Raw genomic sequence first — 23,587 nt, 5'->3', positions numbered from 1 at the left:
CTCCATTCTCATTCTGATATGGGACTTTCTGCCATGGGCATTGAGCTCTGTTCTTATTCTAATATGGGGCTTCATGCCCTTGGCTTGGGCTCTGTTCTCATCCTAATATGGGGTTTCCTAAGACATTAAGCTGTAAGCTGTGTTTTTTTCCCTATAACTGAAATAATGTAAATTTCAGCTCTTATTCACAGGGGCCTGGGATGGCTGTACCTGTGCTAATGCTGAACTTAAAGTGGAATGGCCTTAATTTTCTCCGCCTGCACAGCCTCCACGCTAATCTATTAAACAATTCCTAATTTAAAATGCTTTAAAAGACACAATAGTATGCATAATTCTTTTGTTCATATGAGGTATTTTTCTAAGTTTAATTCCATGCTTTTATATCTAATATTTATTAGTATTGTAAAATATCCAACAAATTGGGAATGTTTACAATGATTTATGAGAGTATTTTTCTGCATTTCAACGTCAAAATGCTATCTGCAATTTTCTTTTTAACTTGAAATGTTTATTCATGGTTCAACTTAAGAGCAATATTTGGAACTATTTCCATTCAGGTGAAAATTTAACATATTTGATTACTTAAAAAATATTAATTTGCCTTATATCATCTGGCTTCATGTTTGTTTTTGTCTGATACAGACTGACAATTGTCCTTAAAATACAAATTTAAAATAAAATAAAAATTCTGCCATTTGTCTTTTTTTTTTTTTTAACTTCTTTGCTCTCCCGTGGGCTGGCTGGGCTCAGAGGCAGGTGGATCGCCGCTCCTTCCAGACCCAAGCCCAGGGCGCTGGATGGTGATGCTTCACCCAGGGTGGGGGCAAAGTGCCCAGGGTAGCAGCACTTCTTATTTTTGGTGGAAACTGCCCCTCGCTCCTGCTCTCAGGACCTGGGGGTGTGCGCACTCATCGCGACTGTCCCTCTCTTAAGTGGGGCACTCCGCGCGCCCCCACCCCCCGTCACCTCTGCGCGCCCCCCTGCAGCCCTTGCAGCGCCCAGGGCACCCCAGCGGCGGCCACTGAGCTTCGGGCAAGTTCACCAGTTGCCTCCGTCGCCGCCTGGGAATCTGGGGCCCCCAGCGACTGCGAGCCCCGGTCTCCCTGGGACCCGGCGAGGGCGCGCGGCCGCTGTGCCTGCCCCACCCGCCACCCCTGCGAGCGGGGAGGCCCGGAGAGGCGGGGGCGGCCAGCGGCTGGCCTGGGGCAGGAGCAGCGCCGCCCACAGCCCGGGGTCTGGAGCGCAGGGGAGGGGGAGCGGCTGGGGGCAGAGCTCTTCCTCGGGGGGGACCCCAGCCGGGTGCACAGCAGCACCAGCCAGCTGCCCAGACGCGGGGGGTCCTGGAGCGGGGCAGCCCCGGCGCCGGGTCGGGGGGGGGGGGGGACAGCTGCAGCGGGATCAGGCCTCCGTGGAAGCGTGGCTGGTGATCACCGGGACTTCGCCTTCTCTTACTTTGTTAGGAAAGCCACCAGGTAAGGAGGGGACCCCGGAGGACGCGACTCCGTGGCCGGTACAGTCGAGACGCCCAAGCGTGGGGTCCATCCCACTTGCTCACACTTAGATGCAACAGTGTACAGGCCGGACCCCTCCCTCCCCGCCCCACACCCCCGGCTGCCCTGGCGATGCCCGAGGGCGACTGTTCCAGACACCCGCCTTCAGAGGCCTTCCCCGGGCCCCCTCTAGCCTCCGGGGCCCCCTAAATCTTAGCGCCCCCCAAACCCTCCCCTGCAGCTCCTCCGGGAGCACCATGTCCAGCCTGGTCGCAGCGGCTCCGCTCCGCCCGGCCCCCCTCGCCGGCCCTCGCGGGGCGGGGAAGCCGGGGGGGAGAGCGGAGGAGCCCGAGGCAGCAGCAGGCGGCGTCCTCCCGGGGTGAGTGCGGTCGCCTGTCGCCCCCCGCAGTCCCTCCCGGGCTCGCGCGCTTCCTTCCACTCTAGGCTGCGCCCAGGGCTCCGCGGCGCGCACGGAGGCGCTGGGGAGGGCGGCGGCGGCGGCCAGCGGGGGGCTGGCGGGTCCGGGCCTGGCCAAGCCCGAGGCCGGCTCCTCCAGGTCGGAGCCCAGCGCCCGGGCGGCGGCGGCGGGAGGGCGGGTGCCCTTTGGAGACCGAACAAGGTAGTTCCCGAGCATCCCCCCCTTCCCACTTCCCTTGGGGGCGCGGGGCTGGGTGCGGGGTGGGGGCGTCGGGGTCACGCCAGCGGGGGGGTGTGTATTCTAAATAATACACCTATTAGAATTCTATCAATTTTTTCATTTTACTTGCTACTCTGCATGGTTTTATAGTCTCTGGGTCTGCGCTAATATTTCAGTGCATCGACTAGTTAAAAGGGAAAGGAAAGATGGGTGTAAAAACAAGAAAAGCAGTCGATTTCAAGTAGAAGAAGTAAGCACCTGCTTGTTCTCAAAGATGCTTCTGGTTTTTAATCAGCTCAGAAGTCTGGAAAACCCTTGTAAGCAAGAAAACAAGCTATTTCATCTGGCTTCGGTTTCCATTTCACCGCCAAGAAGGATTGATGGCTTGCGAGTCTGACCTGTCACTCATGGAAATTAGCTTGCTTTATTCAGTTACCCAGGGAACGTTTGGGTTTATGGACTCCTCTACTGTTATGAATTATACATGGCCTTTTTTTTCTTCTATTGTAGATGGATCTATAGTTAAGTATGCAATGTTCGAGAGCTTTTATGGGTCATAGAAAGCCTGTCATGATAGGACTGCAACTATACTAAATACTCAACTTTCACTCATATACAAATAAGCAGTAAGTACCATGTTAGGGTAGTACACACATGCGCATTTGCTAACCACTGCTAATTTGGTTTGCTAATCACTGCTAATTTGGTTTTGGGTTCAAAATTTACTTTTTTAAATTTATAACAATATACCTCACCTTCCTGAGCAGAACACGTTAATAAAAGGTCTTTCTTGACTCCTTGACATAAGCTCATCATCATGCACTTTATTATATATACTACACCAAATGGTGACGTTCACAGGAATCATTGAGCTGCCACGTGAAGGGCTCCAAAACGTGCCACGGTGAAGTAAGGACTCTTCTGGGCTGAAGATAGCTGTGAATCCACAGTACAGGGAGAGCTTTCTTTGAAGTCCCCTATCCATCTAAAGATATATCCTCCCCCTAGAAAACCTCAATTGTCTTAAATCCTCTCCCCAAAAGTCTCATCCCCCAGGGAAGACCGATTCATCACAGAGCCTCAGAAAGGTAGGCACTACACTCAGACAGACATGGGCACAACCCATCATATCTTCCATCTGTTCTCCTAAGGACTCACTTGTCTTTCCAAAAATTCATTTACTCTCCCTTCAGTGGCCTTTCTCCCTGCTCCTTTCCCTTTTTAAAATGCTCTATCTGCTCTCAAATCTCACCACAGCTCTGGGTATTTAGTTCTTGTCGTGAGGTTTTACATGTAAAATTAAAAATTTATAAACGTGGATGCCTTTACTCCTGTTATTTTGTCTGTTGTCAGTTTTGTTCACACACCCCCAGGTACTGAACTGAGAGGGTCAGGAGCAAGTTTGTCCTCCCCTGAGCAGCATTTCTGGCCGCTGTCTATGTGGCCCAAACTGCTTTACTCATTTCATTTAAGGTCTTACTCTGTTAATCCCTTAAATGTTTCTGTTTTCCTTCCTTTCCACCTTCCTTTTCCATTTTCTTCTTTCTATTCCTCAGTTCTCTTTCCCCTCCTCTGTCTCTGCCTCTGCGTTTCTTTCTCTCACATTAAGCTTCTATTTCATCTGCCATAGTTCCTCTCACTTCTTGCTGTTAAGAGTGTAATCACCTCCTCTCTAATCTTCCATGGGAAGAGAAAATAAATGCCCATATGTTTTAGAGTTATTTCTAAAAGCAGGTCGAGCAGGATTCACCTGAAGACTCTTTTTTTAATAATAAATTTATTTTTTATTGGTGTTCAATTTGCCAACATACAGAATAACACCCAGTGCTCATCCCGTGAATGGGTGATGGGCACTGAGGGGGGCACTCGACGGGATGAAGACTCTTAATATAAAACTCTTCCTTCAGTGAAGTGCATGACTTTAGTGTATAGGCCTCGTAATGTCTATTTTACTTCCTCAAAAGAGATTTTTCCTTCCTTCTAGATTTGGTCAGTTGCAGATAACTTACATAGCTACAAATATTTTCTAGATATATGAAGCATTGTGTATGAAACATACACGTGCATTACGAAGAAAAAAGTTGAAATTTCATTTTCATGTAATTAGAAATATATACACTTCTTGCACATACATATTCATATGTATTGTATACATTTGTATATGTGTATGTAACAAACTGCACATTTACACAAATTAGTGCATCAGTTCTTTTGAGTTGTTTTAAGATTTTTTTTAAGTAATCTCTACGTCCAACCTGGGGCTCGAACTCACAATCCTGAGATGAAGGGTCACACACTCCACCGACTGAGCCAACCAGGCATCCCTCTTTTGGCATTTCTATTTGAATCTAATCACATGTATATTCTTAGTCTCATTCCTTATTATTAGTTTATAGTTCATGATTAATATTAGTTTATAGTTCATGATAGATTTTTGTATCAGTTAAACCACAACCAAATTACCTACCAATGAAAAAAACACCATATCCGATTTTACCCTAAAAATTATTTTATGGATAGCTGTTGCTCAGCTTATATAAAGTACTTCAATTAGAAAAGATTTTTGCGTGTACTAGGTTCTAGACACTGCTCTAGCTAGGAGTCACTGGGAGAGAGAAGGGAGATGAACTGATAAGGCTTCTGAACTACAGGTGTATTTAGGTGTTAGAAGTGAGGAAAACTATAAAGGCAGGAACTTTTAAATATCTGTGGTGGATCAAGGGCATTGTTGACCACTCATTCCAACAAAGGCAAGCAGCAATGGAAACAATAGTACCAAGGACTCAGGTAAGAAACACATGACACCTTTTTGGAATTGTAAGTAGTTCAGTAAAATTCAAAATTCATTCTCTCTCTCTCTCTCTCTCTCAGTAAATGTGTGAAAGCAGATTGTCTTTGCTTATCTGCCTATTTGGTTAATATTCTTGGGAATAACTGTTATTGTTATTGTTACGTATCTGTACAAAGACTGAGTCACAAAAAGGACATTTGTGAATAAAAATGACCTTAATTACATGGCATCATGGAGCAAATGAGTATCCATGGAGATTATGTAGCTAATTCCCCACTCAGAATATTTTCACATTGTGAAGATGTTTGGCTTTTGTTTTGTTCCTTTTTGATGTGTGCAATGTATTTATTTGCTAGCCCTATACTTATTTTGTTATAGCTTTTATTTCAAAGAGGCTATCGTCTGGTGTATACTCTTAGCATTTAAGGGAAAAAAAACCCCACATCACATACATCCTAGAGATTGCTATTCAAATCTTCCCTCTATCACTAACTAGCTGTGAGACACTAGGCAATTCTTTCAAGCTTGTTGGGCCTCAGTGGCCTCATTTGTATAAATTGAGGGTTTGAGTCAATGACTTCCTATGACTGCCTGAATCAAAGTGATTATTACCTCTGCTTTCTTTGAAGTCCAAATTGATATTAAAGTAAAAAGTTCCTCAGCTACCAATCCCTATACTTTACAGCAGTTGAAATTTAGAAAGATTTGTGCTTCTTTATGTCTTTCCCTCTTGAAGCCTACATGCATTAGCTCTTCTTTGAGTGTTAATGAAAATGTAAATTCATGCTGAAGTAGCTTTCTAATTAGATTTGTTTATAGAGTGATTTCAATTGTATCTTTCCTGAAATTAGAAAAGGAAAATGATCACTTATTGAAATCACTGAATTTATCATACATTTTAATTAAGCAAGGTAGGTAATTTTGTTCTCATTTCACAAGTGAGAAAAAATGAGTTAAAAGGGCTTTTAGGTTTATATTATGTGCATTTTATCACATAAAATAATTTTTTAAAGAATTGTTAAATGTCCTAAGATAGTGAAGTACCTGAATATATATATACATACATATATATTATAACTTTGACCCAGATCTGTACAAGGCCAAGTCTATATTATATCATGAGGGTTTTGTATTTAAGAATCAGGGTTGGGATCCCTGGGTGGCTCAGCACTTTGGCACCTGCCTTCGGCCCAGCGTGCGATCCTGGAGACTGGGATCGAGTCCCACGTTGGCTCCTTGCATGGAGCCCGCTCCTCCCTCTGCCTCTCTCTCTCTCTCTCCGTGTCTCTCATGAATAAATGGATAAACCTTAAAAAAAGAATCAGGGTCAATTACACATCTTTTAAACTCTTGGCTACATCTGATTTTGGGGAGGCCTTCTATCCCATCCATCTTCCTCTTTTGACCCTAAGTTCTCTATTTTCTAGCTTTTATCACTTTTTTTTTCATCTTCCAGGACACTTTCATCAACCTTGTAATGACTGATAAAAAAGCAAAAGCTGAGACGCCTGGGATGTGCAGTTGGTTAAGTGTTGGACTCTTGCTTTCAGCTCAGGTGGTGATCTCAGGCTTGTGAGGTGGAGTGGCACAAAGGGCTCTGCACTCATTGCAGAGTCTGCTTAAGAATTTTTCCTCCCTCCACCTCTGCCCCTCCCCACTGCACTCTATCTCTTTTCTTTCACTCTAAATAACGTGAACATCTTTTTAAAAAGTATTTTTTATTCATTCACAAGAGACACACAGAGGACTCCTTTTTTTAATAAATTAATTTTTTATTGGTGTTCAATTTACCAACATACAGAAAAACAACCCAGTGCTCATCCCGTCAAGTGCCCCCCTCAGTGCCCGTCACCCATTCACTCCCACCCCCCGCCCTCCTCCCCTTCCACCATCCCTAGTTCATTTCCCAGAGTTAGGAGTCTTTATGTTCTGTCTCCTTTTCTGATATTTCCCCACACATTTCTTCTCCCTTCCCTTATATTCCCTTTCACTATTATTTATATTCCCCAAATGAATGAGAACATTACACTGTTTGTCCTTCTCCGATTGACTTACTTCACTCAGCATAATACCCTCCAGTTCCATCCACGTTGAAGCAAATGGTGGGTATTTGTCGTTTCTAATGGCTGAGTAATACCTGGGAAATGAACTAGGGGTGGTGGAAGGGGAGGGGGTGGGGTGTAGGGGTGAATGGGTGACGGGCACTGAGGGGGGCACTTGATGAGATGAGCACTGGGTGTTATTCTGTATGTTGGCAAATTGAACACCAATAAAAAATAAATATATATAAAAAAATAATGTATGTTTCCAATAATAGAAATTATGGTAATAGCTCACTAAGACCTTTTACTTAATTCATCACAAAGCCCTATGTGTATCTGTCAAAAAGATTCCTAATGTGTTAATTCATGTATTTCTTCACAAAAGAACCTCTCACCTGGACAATTACTATAAACCTGTGATAGAGCTTCTCTTTCCATTGTCCATACTGTTCTCCAAGTGAAATTTCTCAAAAGCTATCTGATCAGGTTATAGCCCACTTTTTAAATCCTTCAGTGGATTCCTGTTACCCTTGGTTTGAAGTTTTCACTTCATAGAATGGAACACAAGGCCTTTTTCAACATTCCTGTTGATTATTCTCTAAATTTTCTGCCGCTTCTACTCCCTAATCTCCACCCACTTTGCTCTGCTGGGATGCCAAACCATTTGCAGTCTCTCAAAAACAGGTCCTGCTGACTCTAGTTTATGTAAAGGCCTTCACATGCTTCCTGGCATGTTATAAATGCAAAATAAGTGCTGCTATTATCTTTACTATCACTCCTGATCCCTGCTTTACTCTCCCCCCACCAAATTGTTCCAAATTTCCACTCCATCTCATTGTCCAGAAACTTAATGATATGGCCACCCCTGACCTACAGGAGAGCCTGGGAAAGTCAATCTTTGAATCGAATGGCCATGCACGCAATCGGTTTTTAGGAGTGCCTGGGTGGCTCACTTGTTGAGTGTCTGACTCTTGGGTTCAGCTCAGATCATAATCTAGAGTTATGAGATGAAGTCCCCACATTAGCCTCCATGCTGGGCATGGAACCTGCTTAGAATTCTCTCTCTCTCTCTCTCCTCTCTCTCCCCCCCCCCCCCACCCCTTGCTCTCTCTCTCAAAAAAAATTGGTTTTATTAGAAAGGAATAATGTATCTTGGGAAGCCATTACTTCTTGATGTAAAAATTAATGTCTGAACTGAATTTTGATAATATCACCACTCCCTTGTTTAAAAATACTGGCAGTGGCTTACAGGTGTGCTTACAATAAATATAGCATCTATGGGAAAAGCAAAAAAAAAAAAAAGGTTACAGATAAACAGGGCTGTTATGGTGGACTTGCCATCATTCTTCTTCTTAGTGCATCCTGTAATACGCAGCTACTATCGTTTGGTTCAATAAGGCTGCACGAGCTCCAGCCATTGATTCCACATTTTACCAAACAGGAATGAAAAGTCACAAAGAAGGATGCACCCCTTCTGTATTAGTGTGGTTAGGCTGTCCTAACCAAATACCACTGACTGGGTGGCTTAAACAGTAAAACCTGTTTTTCTCATAGTTGTGGAGGCCCAGAAGTTAGGGAGGGGAAGATAGATGTGTAGAAGAAAATCAGTGTGCTGATGATGCTTTTACTAGAGAGAGATGAAATGGACCCTGGACAGGAAAAGAAACAAAACTTCACTACTCAAAGCTAGAGATCCCAAAATATACAGCTCTTAAAAACATGATGAGAATATAAATACTAAATCCAAACATATAGAAGATCAGAAGAATTAAAATGAGAAATGACACATAAAGGACCTTAAACCCTGGGATTGGGAGTAATAAGTAAGAATTAAATGGAATAAAATTATAATTCTTTTAAAATTACTTGGAATAAACTATCTTCTTTTTACAGAAATGTTAACACATAAGGCATTAATCAATTACCCCCAAATTAAAACATCGTTAGAAAATAACTATATAATATATATGAATGTAGTCTTGAGGCAAAGAGGGTATTCCAAAAGAGACCTAAGCCTCAGAAAAGAAAAAACTAGATGGACTTGACAGCACAAAAACTGCAAAAGCTTATACAGCCAACAAACCATGTACTCTGATCTCATTAGAGCCCTTTATGACAATCTGTGTTTTCTAAGAGGAGAATAAAGAGTAGCAGAAAAAAAAATCCCCTTGAAATCAGAATCAGCTCATTCGATCCTATAGAATTTCTAAAATTCAATTTCTGAGGATCTTCAGTATCGATCTCCAACTCATGTTTGCAGTGATGCCCAAACCAGTTACCATGTAGCCGTCCTCAAAGGCCTGGCAAGGGGAAGATTTGCTGTAAGCATGGAGGATTGGGGATAGTCCCAGGCAAGCCCTTTCAGTGACCACCTCTCTTTGTTCCTGGCCTTACACAGTAGAAGCATAGACTCGGTCCAAGGCGCAGTGGATGCCATCCTCATTAGGGTGCACCTGTTATGAGTCAAGCCAAATCTGAAACATTTCCATATAGTGTTCTTTTATTTTTGGAAAGTGGAGACTCTTTAAACAAAAGGGATGTTTAGGTGTGTCATTGTGTCTTTGATCCCGGCACAAATAATTTAAAAACATGAGTTGCGCTACTCCTGACTAATTCTGGTGGCATCTGGTTTGCCTGATTTCCACATTCTGCGTTTCAAATTTTTTAGTTAAAATTTTCAAATTAAAATTCCTGCTATCATCATATATACCCATATATGCACACACGTATATAGACGTGAATATGTATGCACTCACGGGGGTGATATGTATACACAAGCAAATATGTGTACCTGTATACATATGCAGATAAACACCCACACATATGTGTGTTTCTATGTAGGTACACGTACGTGTGCATGGACATGTTGCGTATAAATACACATATATAATGTATAAGTAGACATTTTAAGTTATAGATTAATATATAGCTACCTAATTGATGAGGAAATGTTGTCCTATTTATTTTTCAAAACATCTACATTTCCCCCCTTGTTTCTGTGAGAAATACTTTCCCAGCCATAAATGCTTAAATTCTTTTTGATTCAGAATCTGTTTGTGAGAGACCATTTTATACTTCCTGATTCACAGGCCTCCTCCATAATTGATCTCCTACAATGGTTTTTGTGACAGGCTCCTTTCTGAAGCAGGCAAAGAAATAAGTGAGATAATGCAACCCTATTTATTTATGAGGATTGTATTTTCATTGATTGACATCTGAACCCAGGAGGAAATATGGTTTTCATTTTCCACCAGCCGGGTGAATCGAGATTAAATGTCACCTAAATTCTCTCAAGTCAAGAATTCTTTTTATCATCCCCAAACAAGGAGAATGGTTTTCCATTAGCCTGAACACAAGCTTGAAACTTCGTTCCTTACGCCAATTTGTCATGATTTGTATATAATTGTTGAGGAAACTAATTAATGTGTTTTATATTTTTCCTATTAATTAGTAGACATTGTGGAAACTTCTGTCAGAAATGTCAGAACATTTCATAGATGTTTTTTTTAATTCTCCTTTGAGCTTTCTGGAAATGATGGTGCAGGCTCTTTTCTTTGAAGAAAACTGGAATTCTTGCCTGGATACTAGTACTCATAGTCGAAAATTGTAGTATAAATAATAAACTGTTTTCCCCACTATTATTTGAAGCCTTAGAATGGGGAAAGGAAGGATAATTGGTTGTTATGTCTAGTCTGTGACAGATTTTGAAAACTAGTTTTGAAGTGTTTACTCTTGTATTCTTTAATGTTTCTTATGTGAAGGTAAATAACCAAAATTCAACCGTGGAGAGAAAAACCAAACACTTCCTTGAGGGACTGAAAGATTTAATTATGGTCCAAACGAGATAGTGTTCAAAATTTTTCATGTTTAAAGGAAGATGCTGTGCTCAGACGGTCTCACTTAGAAGAGATAAATGAGTCAGCTGCTCCATGGCCAAGTGGCCAAACTTTTTAATTGGTCTTTATCATAGGTGGGCTGTAAAAATCCCTATGTGAAGATTTTGGGTGTCAAAAATGAGCATTTCCGCTACCACATGCAATTTGCAGAAATCCATCTGACAAGTCAGCCTCTAAGGCAAGTATCTCAGCCAAAGGTTTCACTTCCAACAACGTTAAGGAAGACAACAGACAGCTAACAGGGAACGAAGGAACCACGAGGACGCTGCAGCTGAAAGTGCATGTGGGATTTCCTGCTCTTTAGAAAAGGCAATTCACTTTCCCTGGCTGACCCTTCAAGAGATTTATTTTCCTTTTTTGTCAGGATGAAGGAGATAACTCATAATCAAAGAGCAGCTGCTTTTATGACGTGTTCGGTAATAAAGTCTAATAAGCCTAAGGCCTCGAAAAAAATTTAAATCACTTATTTCAAGGTACAAATTAAATGTGCTTAATTGTTCTACAAGCTTGCTCCTCAAACCGTGAGCATGGGCATCACCTAGATGCTTCCTAGGACTGTAGGATCACACTCGTACCCTTACATACACTTCCAGTATCTTTCATTTAAACAAGACCCCCAGGTGCATTTAATATGCACATGCATATTAGTCTAAGAAACCCTGCTTGACAGTATCTGTTCCGAATGCTGATCCAGATCCAATATCTTCATTTCCTGGGTAATCAATACCTCAGGTGCCCGTTTCAGTGTTGGATAATTCCAGTGATTATGAAAATCTCCTCACGTGAAGACAAAATTCTGCTTATCTATCCTATGCATCGAAATAGTCCATATTCTTCAAGGGCCAATCATGATAAGGTTTATTTCTCTGTCAGGATAGAATTTCAGATACTTAAACTTGTTGCTTGCTCTATTTCCTTACTCTTTTCTAATCCCTTTCGTCAGTGCTCACAAAGTAGTTATTTCTCCAGCCACGTTGGATGCTCTATACGAACTACGTCGTGATTAATTTGGAATCAAGGTGTGGTCTCTCGATTTAAAAAGCAGTATTCCAGTGATCAATGCAGAGTTGAGTAAATGCTGCCTCCTAGATCCTGCACATTCTTTCTCTATTACTGAAACTTAAATTGCATATATACACACACTGTATACATCACAGTGTACTGTATTCTTAGACCACTTCAGAAAATATACTATAAACATTTCATTTTGCTTTTTAAGAAATTATGCATATCATACCCTCATTTAAAACATTAAACAAACTCCATTAGATCATGTTGATGGGAGCTCCTTGAGAAAGGACACAGGTCTTCCCTTTCATTCTTACTACCGGTCATAATCTGCTGTACATGTTAGGCATTAAAATAATGATTTTCCAGTTATTGTGTCCATCTTTGATGTATAGAAGTAAAATCAGAGGCATAGTGAATATTGGCGAGAATGGAGATTCTGAGTTGCAGACCAACCTTTTCGCCCCTGGTTACGAGACTTTGAATGAGTTGCAAGCCTGTCTAGACTTTGTATGCCTCACCTGTAAGAGAAAGTACTAGAATCTACTGACTTTCAATCATTTTTTTAAATAGGGATTTTTTTCTTACTCAAAGGAAACCTTACTTAGAGCACAAATCTCATAAAATGGTAAGAGCTAAGTTGCTCAAGCTGAAGAGGGGGATTGAAGAGGAAGGCAAGACCTTCCTAGAAAATGAGAAGGAAAGTACGTTAACCTAATACGTATTTGAGAATCTCAAGTAAATATTATGAGAGGCAAAAGCTCTAATATGTGTTAGAGACTCAGGATTAAGCTTTACTTTTCCACCAAGGATGGCTTACGTTAGTTTGGATATCTCTTATATTTTGAATATCCTTTTATATTCTCTTATTTTGGATCTTTCAATGTGCAGTTATTTCTTAATGTTGAGAAAGCTGAAATGTGAAAAAGAACTCTGGGTAGCCTTTTTTTTTTAATTTTAGTAGAAATAAACATGAAATCTACCCTCTTAAATGTTTAAATATGCTGGTTGAACAGCCGGTCTCAAGGATGTTTTCATCTCGTGACTGAAACTATTCCGATGGAACAAAAGGTGCATTTCCACCTTTCATTCTCTTTGCCTGGCAACCACCATTCTAACTTGTGCTGTGATGTTTAACCATTTTATATATCTCAAATAAGTAGAATCATGGAGTATTTTTCTTTCTGTTACCAGTTTATTTTATTTATCATAATGTCCTCACAGTTCATTCACATGCAGCATGACGGGATTCCCTTCTTCTTCAAGGCTGACTAATATTCCACTGCCTGTCTGTACCACACTTCCTTATCCATTATTCTCTAATGGTCACTGAATGATTTCTACTTCTTGGCTGTTGTGAATAATGCTGCAATACATATGAGTGCACGTATCATTTCTAGATTCTGCTTCCAATTATTTTGGATAAAATATTCACAAGTGGGATTGCTGGATCATAAGATAATTCTAATTAAAAAGAAATTTTGGGGGAGGGAGAAGCTCTCTGCTGTTTTCCATGGCAGCTACACCACTTTACATTCCCACTTAGAGTGCACAAGTGTTCCAATTTCTCCACATTCTTACTAATACTTTAAAAAATTTTGGGCATCCCAGGTGGCTCAGTGGTTTAGCACCGCCTTCGGCCCAGGGTGTGATCCTGGAGACCCAGGATCGAGTCCCCACATTGAGGTCCCTGCATGGAGCCTGTTTCTCTTCCCTCTGCCTGTGTCCCTGCCTCTCTCTCTCTCTCTCTCTGTGTCTCTATAAATAAATGAATAAAATCTTTAAACAATTTTTTCTCTATGTACAAAATGTGTATCTGTGTTTGATAATGGCCAGTGTGTTGGGTGATAATTCACTGCATGAGTTGATATCTCATTGTGTTTTTTATTTGCATTTCCCTGACGGTTAGTAATATTAAGCATGTTCTTATGTCATGTATCTGTTCACCAGTTGTATATATTCCTTGGAAATACATCTATTACATTCTTTGCCTATTTTATTTATTTATTTTTATTTTTATAATTTTCTTCCTATGTTTGTTCTTTTTTTTAAGATTTTATGTATTTATTCATGATAGTCACACAGAGAGAGACAGAGAGGCAGAGACACAGGCAGAGGGAGAAGCAGACTCCATGCAGGGAGCCTGATGTGGGATTCGATCCCAGGTCTCCAGGATCGCACCCCGGGCCAAAGGCAGGCGCCAAACCGCTGTGCCACCTAGGGATCCCCTCTTTGCTTATTTTAAAAATCAGGTTATTTGGTTTTTGATATTGATTTGTCAGGTTTCTTTATATATTTTGAATATTAACCCCTTATTATATAAATGGCTAACAAATATTTTTCCTATTCCATAGGCTGCCTTTTTACTCTGTTGATTGTTTCCTTTAATGTGTAGAAATAACTACATCTCCTGTACTCTCATTTATCTATTTTTGTTTTTGCTGTTTGTGCCTTTAGTATTTTATCCAAAAAATTATTGCCGCGATCAATGTCATGAAAATTTTTCCCCCTGGCTTTCTGCTAAAGATTTATAATTTTCGGTTTTACATTTATGAGTTGTTGTTGTTGTTTGGTATGGTGACATATAAGGTTCTCATTTCATTCTTTTGCATGTGAATATCCAGTTTTCCTGAAACCAGTGTTTGAAGAGATGATTTTTCTCCCCATTTTGTATTCTTGGCACTCTTGTCCCCCCAGGACAGGCATTATCTTAATAATAATTATTTAGGTATTATATATTATATATTATCTATATAATTAGGTATTATATATTATATATTCCTGAGTTTCTAAAGGGAATTCATAACAGATCTCCCAACTATCCTGAAAGGGGGCTAGTCTGGGTACGTGGTCTCTCCTGTGAAGGTAAGGACACTTTAGATCCCGAGTCAGCACACCTTGGAATTGCTCCAAGTTCTTCAGTGTCTGAGATGGAAACACAAGCAAGGTTCATTTATTTACTTATGCCGGACCTCCCTCATCACAAGAGAATGTTTTCTTAAAATCTCCTAGTATACAAAATATAAACACAGGCAAAAATATAAGCATTCTATGTAGTTATCCATCTCTTTGGTAAAGCTTGAAATAACTTCTTGCCAATAAAGAGTGGTCATTGCTGGAGGATAATATAAAATTTATAACACTAGAATTCTCTCTCCCTTACTTTTCTTCTATGGGTAAGTAACCATTTGGTACAAATGAGACCGTATAGGGAAAACAAGAGCGACTTAACTCCTGTAAAGCGTCTGGTCTCAGGCAAGGGTCAAGAGTTTCCATATGCTCAGAGACAAATACCTTTTATGGGAAAGAGAACAAACCAGAGATAACAGCTGACAGGGAGGGATGGTTGTCTGGCAAAATTAGAAGTAACAATTTAAACCCTGCTGTATTTCTAATTTCCAGGAGCCCTAGAAGAATTTTGACCAGAAAGAAAGGAATCCTGTGATTGTCTTATGTCTGCTAAACAGTAATGACTACAAAAATAATGATCATGGGACTGAAGGATGCCTACGCAAGCCCAGCCTCTTATCCTTTGGAAAACTGCTTTTATGTCTGGCACACCACCCCTTCAGAGGAGGGCATTGCCTCTTTTCTTTCTTTTCTTTTCTTTTTTTTCTTTTCTTTTCCTTCCTTCCCTTCCTTCCTTCCTTCCTTCCTTCCTTCCTTCCTTCCCTCCCTCCCTCCCTCCCTCCTTCCTTTCTTCTCTCTTTTTTCTTTCCTTTCTTTCTCTTTTTCTTTCTTTCTTTCTAGATTTTATTTACTTATTTGAGAGAGAGAGCACGAGCAGGGGGAGTGTGAAGGGTTAGAGGAAGAATCAGACTCCTCCCACTGAGTGTGGAGCTCAAGTTGGCTCCATCCCAGGACCCCCTGGGATCATGACCTGAGCCATGCAGGCATCCCAACATTTTTCTTTCTATCCAGTCCCCTATATGTAAGGTATCTCCAATAAACTCCACCTGCTTTCTTTCTCTCAAGTTCAGTGGTCATTTCTATGAAATTGAGACTCAAGAATTTGGTCTTGGTGGTCTAGTCGCACAAATGTATTTAACGTTTTTAGAGAAGTTTTCCTATAGAATCAGAGATGCTCTATGTATGTTTTCAGGTCTTAAACACTTTGCCCCTGAGAACCAATACTATTCTTGAGATGCTTTAAAAGTTTTATTTCCGAAGAAGAGGAAGAGGAAGAGGAAGAGGAAGAGGAAGAGGAAGAAGAAGAAGAAGAAGAAGAAGAAGAAGAAGAAGAAGAAGAAGAAGAAGAAGAAGAAGAAGAAGAAGAAGAAGAAGAAGAAGAAGAAGAAGAAGAAGAAGTTGTTTTATTTATAAACTCTGAAGGACTATGGGACAGACATTGAATTACATGAATTTATCACAATGTCACTTGAACAACTCTCCTCTACATTTTAGCTTTGCTCTGAAATATACTCATTGGGGAAGATATTTAGTTTTGCCTTGTATCATATTCACCTAAGCTCCTATATAGCTGTGCACATAGTACTTGCTTAAAAAACATGTTTTTTTTTAAGTTTATATTTTTTTTTGCGAGGGGGAGAGAGAGAGAGAGAGAGAGAATGTGTGCACATGCACATGAGTGAGAGGAGGGGTAAAAGGAGAGAGAGAGAGAATCTCAAGCAGACTCCCTATTGAGTATGGAGCCTGAAGTGAGGCTCAATCTCATCATCCTGAGATCATGACCTGCACAGAAATCAAGACTCAGACACTTAACCAACTGAGCACACCCACCCACCCCAGAAAGTATGGTTTCATTTGACTATATTTGGAATTGCTTTCTAGACAAATTCTTGGTAGATTTCCTTGGATGAAAAATTTATTAGTCTCATTGACATTGGGTCTACCTCGTGTGTCATTATGGCTTCATACATACTGTCTTTCTTTTTAGATCGAAAATAAGGATGGGGAAGATGGTGGAAGAGTAAGGTCCCCAAGTCACCTGTCCCCTCCAAATTACCTAGATAACCTTCAAATCATCCTGAAAATTTATGAATCCGGCCTGAGATTTAAAGAGAGAACAGCTGGAATGCTACAGTGAGAAAAGTTCACGCTTCTATCAAGGTAGGATGATGGGGGGAAATGAAATAGAGAAACAAAAGGCATCCAAGGGGGAGGGGCCTCACGAGAAGTCCAGCAAAGGCTAGTGCCCCCAGAAGAGGAAAGCCCCGTCCTGGAGAAGCAGGAGCTTAACCAATCTTCCCAAGCAGAAAGATGCTCGCAGGGAGTTAGAGCAGGACCCCAGGAAGGCGGGGATGCCCTCAGGCTCCCTGGGAAACTAACAGACACCTGCGCCCCCAGGAAAGTGCACCCAGCTCCCTAAGGGCTGCAGCGTGTGCATGGCGGGACCCCAGAGCAGCTCGGAGGGGCTCCAGCAGAGGCTCCGGAGAGAGGGGGCTGCAGGGACCCGAGAGCAGCTCAGAGGCAGCTCTAGCAGAGGTAGAGGCTCCACGTGGAGGGGGCCGTATGGCCCGGGAGCAGCTCTGTGGGTCTCAGGTGGTGGTTCCGCAGAGAGGGTCTTCGCGGCCAGGAGCGCGAATCCAACAGCACAGGCCCGGGAGCACAGGGCTCTGGGGACACAGCCTAGGATCCAACCTCCCCCCAGGACAGGCAGAGGCCAGGAGGGCCCAGGACAGCAAGGATGCTTCTGCCCCGAGCTGAGGAGATCAGTGGCCCCGCCCCCGGAGCATCCAGGCCCCTGCAGTCCGAGAGATCCCGAGTTACTGCGGAAGCTGAATCCAGGGCTCCAGAGCCAGCCACTGCCACTGTGGTTGTCCCTCCTGGGGCCTCACGGGGTAAACAACCCCCACTGAGCCCTGAACCAGGAAGGGGGAGAGCAGATCCCCAAGTGCTAACTGAAAATCAGCACAACAGGCCCCTCCCCCAGAAGACTAGCTAGACACACAAGTTCCAGGGGAAGTCAAGGGACTTAAAGTATACAGAATCAGAAGATACTCCCCCGTGTGTTTTTTTTTTTTTTCTTTTTGATTTCTGTTTGCTTTCCCCATCCTTTATTTTCCTTTCTTTCTTCTCTTTTTTTCCTTCCTTTTTTCTTTTTCTCATTTCTTTCCTTCTTTCTATCCTCTCTTTTTCTCCTTTTCCCAATACAACTTGTTTTTGGCCGCTCTGCACTGAGCAAAATGACTAAAAGGAAAACCCTCACCTCAAAAGAAAGAATCAGAAACAGTCCTCTCTCCCACAAAGGTACAAATATGGATTACGATTCAATCTCAGAAAGCCAATTCAGAAGCACTATTATACAGCTACTGGTGGCTCTAGAAAAAAGCATGAAGGACTCAAGAGACTTTGTGACTGCAGAATTTAGAGCTAATCAGGCAGAAATTAAAAATCAATTGAATGAGATGCAATCCAAACTACAAGTCCTCACAACGAGGGTTCACGAGGTGGAAGAACGAGTGGATGACATAGAAGACAAGATGATGGCAAAGAGGGAAACTGAGGAAAAAGGAGACAAACAATTAAAAGACCATGAGGATAGATTACGGGAAATAAATGACAGCCTGAGGAAGAAAAACCTACATTTAATTGGGGTTCCCGAGGGTGCCGAAAAGGACAGAGGGCCAGAATATGTATTTGAACAAATCCTAGCTGAAAGCTTTTTAATCTGGGAAGGGAAACAGGCATTCAGATCCAGGAGATAGAGTGATCCGCACCCCCTAAAATCAATAAAAAATGTTCAACTCCTCGACATTTAATGGTGAAGCTTGCAAATTCCAAAGATAAAGAGAAGATCCTTAAAGCATCAGGAGATAAGAAATCCCTGATTTTATGGGGAGGAGTATTAGGGTGACAGCAGACCTCTCCACAGAGACCTGGCAGGACACAGGGGTGGCAGGATATATTCAGGGTCCTAAATGAGAAAAACATGCAACCAAGAATACTTTATCCAGCAAGGCTCTCATTCAACTTGGAAGGAGAGATAAAGAGCTTCCAAGACATGCAGGAACTGACAGAATATGTGACCTCCAAACCAGCTCTGCAAGAAATTTTAAGGGGGACTCTTAAAATTCCCCTTTAAGAAGAAGTTCAGTGGAACAGTCCACAAAAACAAGGACTGAATAGATATCATGATGACACTAAACTCCTAGCTTTCAATAGTAACTCTGAACGTGAATGGGCTTAATGACCCCATCAAAAGGTGCAGGGTTTCAGACCGGATAAAAAAGCAGGACCCATCAATTTGCTGTCTATAAGAGACTCATTTCAGACAGAAGGACACCTACAGCCTGCAAATAAAAGGTTGGGGAACCATATACCATTCAAATGGTCCTTGAAAGAAAGCAGGGGTAGCCATCTTTATATCAGATAAACTAAAACTTACCCCGAAGACTGTAGTGAGAGATGAAGAGGGACACTATATCATACTTAAAGGATCTATCCAACAAGAGGACTTAACAATTCTCAATATATATGCCCAGAATGTGGGAGCTGCCAAATATATCAACCAATTAATAACCAAAGTTAAGACATACTTAGATAATAATACACTTATACTTGGTGACTTCAATGTAGCTCTTTCTACTCTCGATAGGTCTTCTAAACACAACGTCTCCAAAGAAACAAGAGCTTTAAATGATACATTGGACCAGATGGATTTCACAGATATCTCCAGAACTTTACATCCAAACTCGACTGAACACACATCCTTCTCAAGTGCACATGGAACTTTCTCCAGAATAGACCACATACTGGGTCACAAATCGGGTCTGAACCAATACCAAAAGATTGGGATCGTCCCCTGCATATTCTCAGACCATAATGCCTTGATATTAGAACTAAATCACAACAAGAAGTTTGGAAGGACCTCAAACACGTGGAGGTTAAGGACCATCCTGAATAAAGATGAAAGGGTCAACCAGGAAATTAAGGAAGAATTAAAAAGATTCATGGAAACTAATGAGAATGAAGATGTAACCTTTCAAAATCTTTGGGATGCAGCAAAAGTAGTCCTAAGGGGTTAATGCATTGCAATACAAGCATCCATTCAACAACTAGAAAGATCTCAAATACAAACGCTAACCTTACACATAAAGGAGCTAGAGAAAAAACAGCAAATAGATCCTACACCCAGCAGAAGAAGAGAGTTAATAAAGATTCGAGCAGAACTCAATGAAATCGAGACTAGAAGAACTGTGGAAGAGATCAACAAAACCAGGAGTTGGTTCTTTGAAAGAATTAATAAGATAGATAAACCATTAGCCAGCCTTATTAAAAAGAAGAGAGAGAAGACTCAAATTAATAAAATCATGAATGAGAAAGGAGAGATCACTACCAACACCAAGGAAATACAAACGATTTTAAAAACATATTATCAACAGCTATACGCCAATAAATTAGGCAATCTAGAAGAAATGGACGCATTTCTGGAAAGCCACAAATTACCAAAACTGTATCAGGAAGAAATAGAAAACCTAAACAGGCCAATAACCAGGGAGGAAATTGAAGCAGTCATCAAAAACCTCCCAAGACACAAAAGTCCAGGGCATGATGGCTTCCCAGGGGAATTCTATCAAACGTTTAAAGAAGAAACCATACCTATTCTCCTAAAGCTGTTTGGAAAGATAGAAAGAGATGGAGTACTTCCAAATTCGTTCTTGAGGCCAGCATCACCTTAATTCCAAAACCAGACAAAGAGCCCACCAAAAAGGAGAATTATAGACTAATATCCCTGATGAACATGGATGCAAAAATTCTCAACAAGATACTAGCCAATAGGATTCAACAGTACATAAGAAAATTATTCACCATGACTGAGTAGGATTTATTCCCAGGACACAAGGCTGGTTCAACACTCATAAACTATCAATGTGATTTTGCAAGTGACATATCAGATAAAGGGCTAGTTTCCAAGATCTATAAAGAACTTATTAATATCAGCACCAAAGAAACAAACAAGCCAATCATGAAATGGGCAAAAGAACAGAAATCTCACAGAGGAAGACATAGACATGGCCAACACCCACACGAGAAAATGCTCTACATCACTTGCCATCAGGGAAACACAAATCAAAACCACAATGAGATATCTCCTCACACCAGTGAGAATGGGCAAAATTAACAAGGCAGGAAACTACAAATGTTGGAGAGGATGCAGAGAAAAGGGAACCCTCTTACACTGTTGGTGGGATTGTGAACTGGTGCAGCCACTCTGGAAAACTGTGTGGAGAATCCTCAGAGTTAAAAATAGACCTCCGTACGACCCAGCAATTGCACTGCTGGGGATTTACCTCAAAGACGCAGATGCAATGAAACGCTGGGACACCCGCACCCTTAGGTTCAGAGCCACGATAGCCACACTGCGAAGGGGTCTCGGTGTCCATCAAAGATGAATGGATATGGAGGGTGTGTGGTCTCTGTACAAAATGCAAGATTACTCAGCCGTTAGGAATGACAAACACCCACCATTTGCTTCGACATGGATGGAACCAGAGGGTGTTACGGCTGAGGGAAGAAGGCAATAGGTGAAGGACAAACATTATATGGTCTCATTCTTTTGGGGAGTATGACAAAAATAGTGAAAGGGAATAGAGGTGAAAGGAGAAAAAAATGAGTGGGAGATGGCAGAGAGGGCAGAATAGGAGAGACTCCTAACCCTGGGAAACGAACAAGGGGTGGAAGAAAGAGAGGAGGGCGGGGGGTGGCGGTGACTGGGCGACGGGCACCGAGGGGGGAACTTGATGGGATTAGCACTGGGGGGTTACTCTCTATGTTGGTAAAACGAACTCCAATAATAAATAAACCGATAAACTCACAAACTTCCCGAGACACAAAAGTCCAGGGCCAGTAGGCTTACCAGGGGAATTCTATCCAATGCTTCAAGATGAAAGCATACCTATGCTACTAAAGCTGCTCCGAAAGATAGAAAGAGATGGAACACTTCCAACCCCGTTCTTGGAGGCCGGGGTCACCTTAACTCCAGAACCCAAGAACCCACCAAAAGAAGAATCCTGGACCGATGTCCCTGATGAACGCGGATGCACACCTTCTCCACAAGATACGACCCAACAGGTTGCAACGGGACATTATTAAGAAGTTACTCACCATGACCCAGTGGGGTTTATCCCCGGGGTGCAAGGCTGCTTCAGCACTCGGAGAGCACTCCATGTGCTTCTTCAGATCTGCAAGAGAGAAAACAAGAACCAGATGATCCTCTCAAGTGACGCAGAGGAAGCATTTGACAAAATACGGAATCCATGCCCGATCCAAACGCATCAGAGTACAGAGATACAGGAAACGTCTCTCAGCATCTTCCAAGCCATCTCCGAAAAGCCCGTGGCAAATTATCATTCGCAATGGGGAAACACCGGAAGCCTTGCCCTGAAGAACAGGCACGAGACTGGGATGTCACTCTCACCACTGCTATTCTCAGCATAGTACGAGACGTCATGGCCTCAGCAGTCAGGCAACAAAACGAAACAAAAGGCATTGAAACTGGCAAAGAAGAAGTCAACATCTCCCTCTTCGCCAATGACATTATATTGTACCTAGAAAACCCAAAAGACTCCACCACATGATTGCTCAAACTCCCTACAGCAAGTTCGGCAGTGCGGCAGGATACAAACGTGGGGCCCAGAAACTAGTGGCCTTTCTACATGCGAACAAGGAGACCGAGGAAAGGGACATCGAGGAAAGGGTCAACCCCAATTATACAACTGCAGCACCCCCAAAAAAGCATGAGCTACCTAGGAAGAACCCTAACCAAAGGTGTAAAGGGTCTCTACCCGAAACACTGCAGAACAAGTCTGAAGGAAACTGAGGAAGAAACAAAGAGATGGAAAAGGTTCCATGATGCTGGATTGGAAGAATTAATATTCGGGAAAATGTCAATGTGACCCAGGGCAATCGACACAACTAATGCAATCCCTGTCAGAAATACCACGGACTCTCTTCAGAGAGCTGGAGCAAGTCATCTGAAGACTGGTGTGGAATCCGAAAAGACCCCGAACGGCCACAGGAAGAGTAGCCAAGAAAACCACTGCGGGGGCAGCACAATGCTGGATTTCACGTTGTGCCACGAAGCTGTTACCGGCAAGACAGTGTGATACTGGCACAAAGACAGGCATACCGATCAATGGAACAGAAGAGAGCATCCAGAGGTGGACCCTCAACTCTATGGGTAACTAATATTCGGCCAGGCAGCAAAGACCTTGCAGGGGGAACAAAAAAGACAATCTCTTCAGTAAATGCTGCTGGGAACACTGGACAGCCACACGCAGAAGAATGAAACTGGATCATTCCTCTCACACCATACACAAGGATAAACTCAAAATGGATGAAGGATCTAAATGCAAGACAAGATTCCATCAAAATCCTAGGGGACAACACAGGCAACAACACCATTCTTGATCTGGTCCACAGCAACTTCGTGCAAATTACATCAGCCATGAAGGCCAGAGAAACAAGAGCAAAAATTGATCGCTGGGACTTCACCAAGATGAGCAGCTTCCGCACAGCAAAAGAAACACTCAAAAAACTTAAAGCCAACGCACAGAATGGGAGAAGTTATGTGCAAATGACCCTGTCAGGTAAAGGGCCAGTATCCAAGATCTCTGAAGAACTTCTGTAACTCCACAGCAAAGAGACCAAGGATCCAATCTGGTAGACGGGCAAGAGACGTGAACGGAAATGTCACAGAGGAAGACGTAGGCGTGACAGACAAGCACATGAGACAATGCACCGCATCACTGGCCGTCAGG

General features: G+C 42.2%; 2 long non-coding RNA genes across 5 annotated transcripts in view; one reads left to right on the top strand and one right to left on the bottom strand.

The window, feature by feature from the left end:
* The first annotated feature begins 1,386 nt into the window (after positions 1–1,386).
* The window catches only part of LOC119878569, a 42,429-nt gene continuing 20,228 nt past the window's right edge, over positions 1,387–23,587 (top strand). For 2 of the 4 annotated variants that reach the window (XR_005387007.1, XR_005387010.1), the window contains exons 1-2: positions 1,387–1,472; positions 16,762–16,934. This is a non-coding gene — a long non-coding RNA (uncharacterized LOC119878569). Of the gene's footprint in view, positions 1,473–1,826; positions 1,870–2,348; positions 2,754–16,761; positions 16,935–23,587 lie in introns of those variants that run through there. The other 2 variants (XR_005387009.1, XR_005387008.1) reach the window with 2 other exon arrangements.
* LOC119878570 overlaps positions 21,933–23,587 on the bottom strand; it is a 33,299-nt gene continuing 31,644 nt past the window's right edge. The window contains exon 4 of the long non-coding RNA XR_005387011.1: positions 21,933–22,009. This is a non-coding gene — a long non-coding RNA (uncharacterized LOC119878570). The remainder of the gene's footprint in view (positions 22,010–23,587) is intronic.

Source organism: Canis lupus, unplaced genomic scaffold (assembly GCF_011100685.1).
Source record: "Canis lupus familiaris isolate Mischka breed German Shepherd unplaced genomic scaffold, alternate assembly UU_Cfam_GSD_1.0 chrUn_S1738H1934, whole genome shotgun sequence".
NCBI lineage: Eukaryota > Metazoa > Chordata > Mammalia > Carnivora > Canidae > Canis > Canis lupus.
Note: the sequence above shows the minus strand (reverse complement) of the source record. Positions and strands in the feature narration are given on the sequence as shown.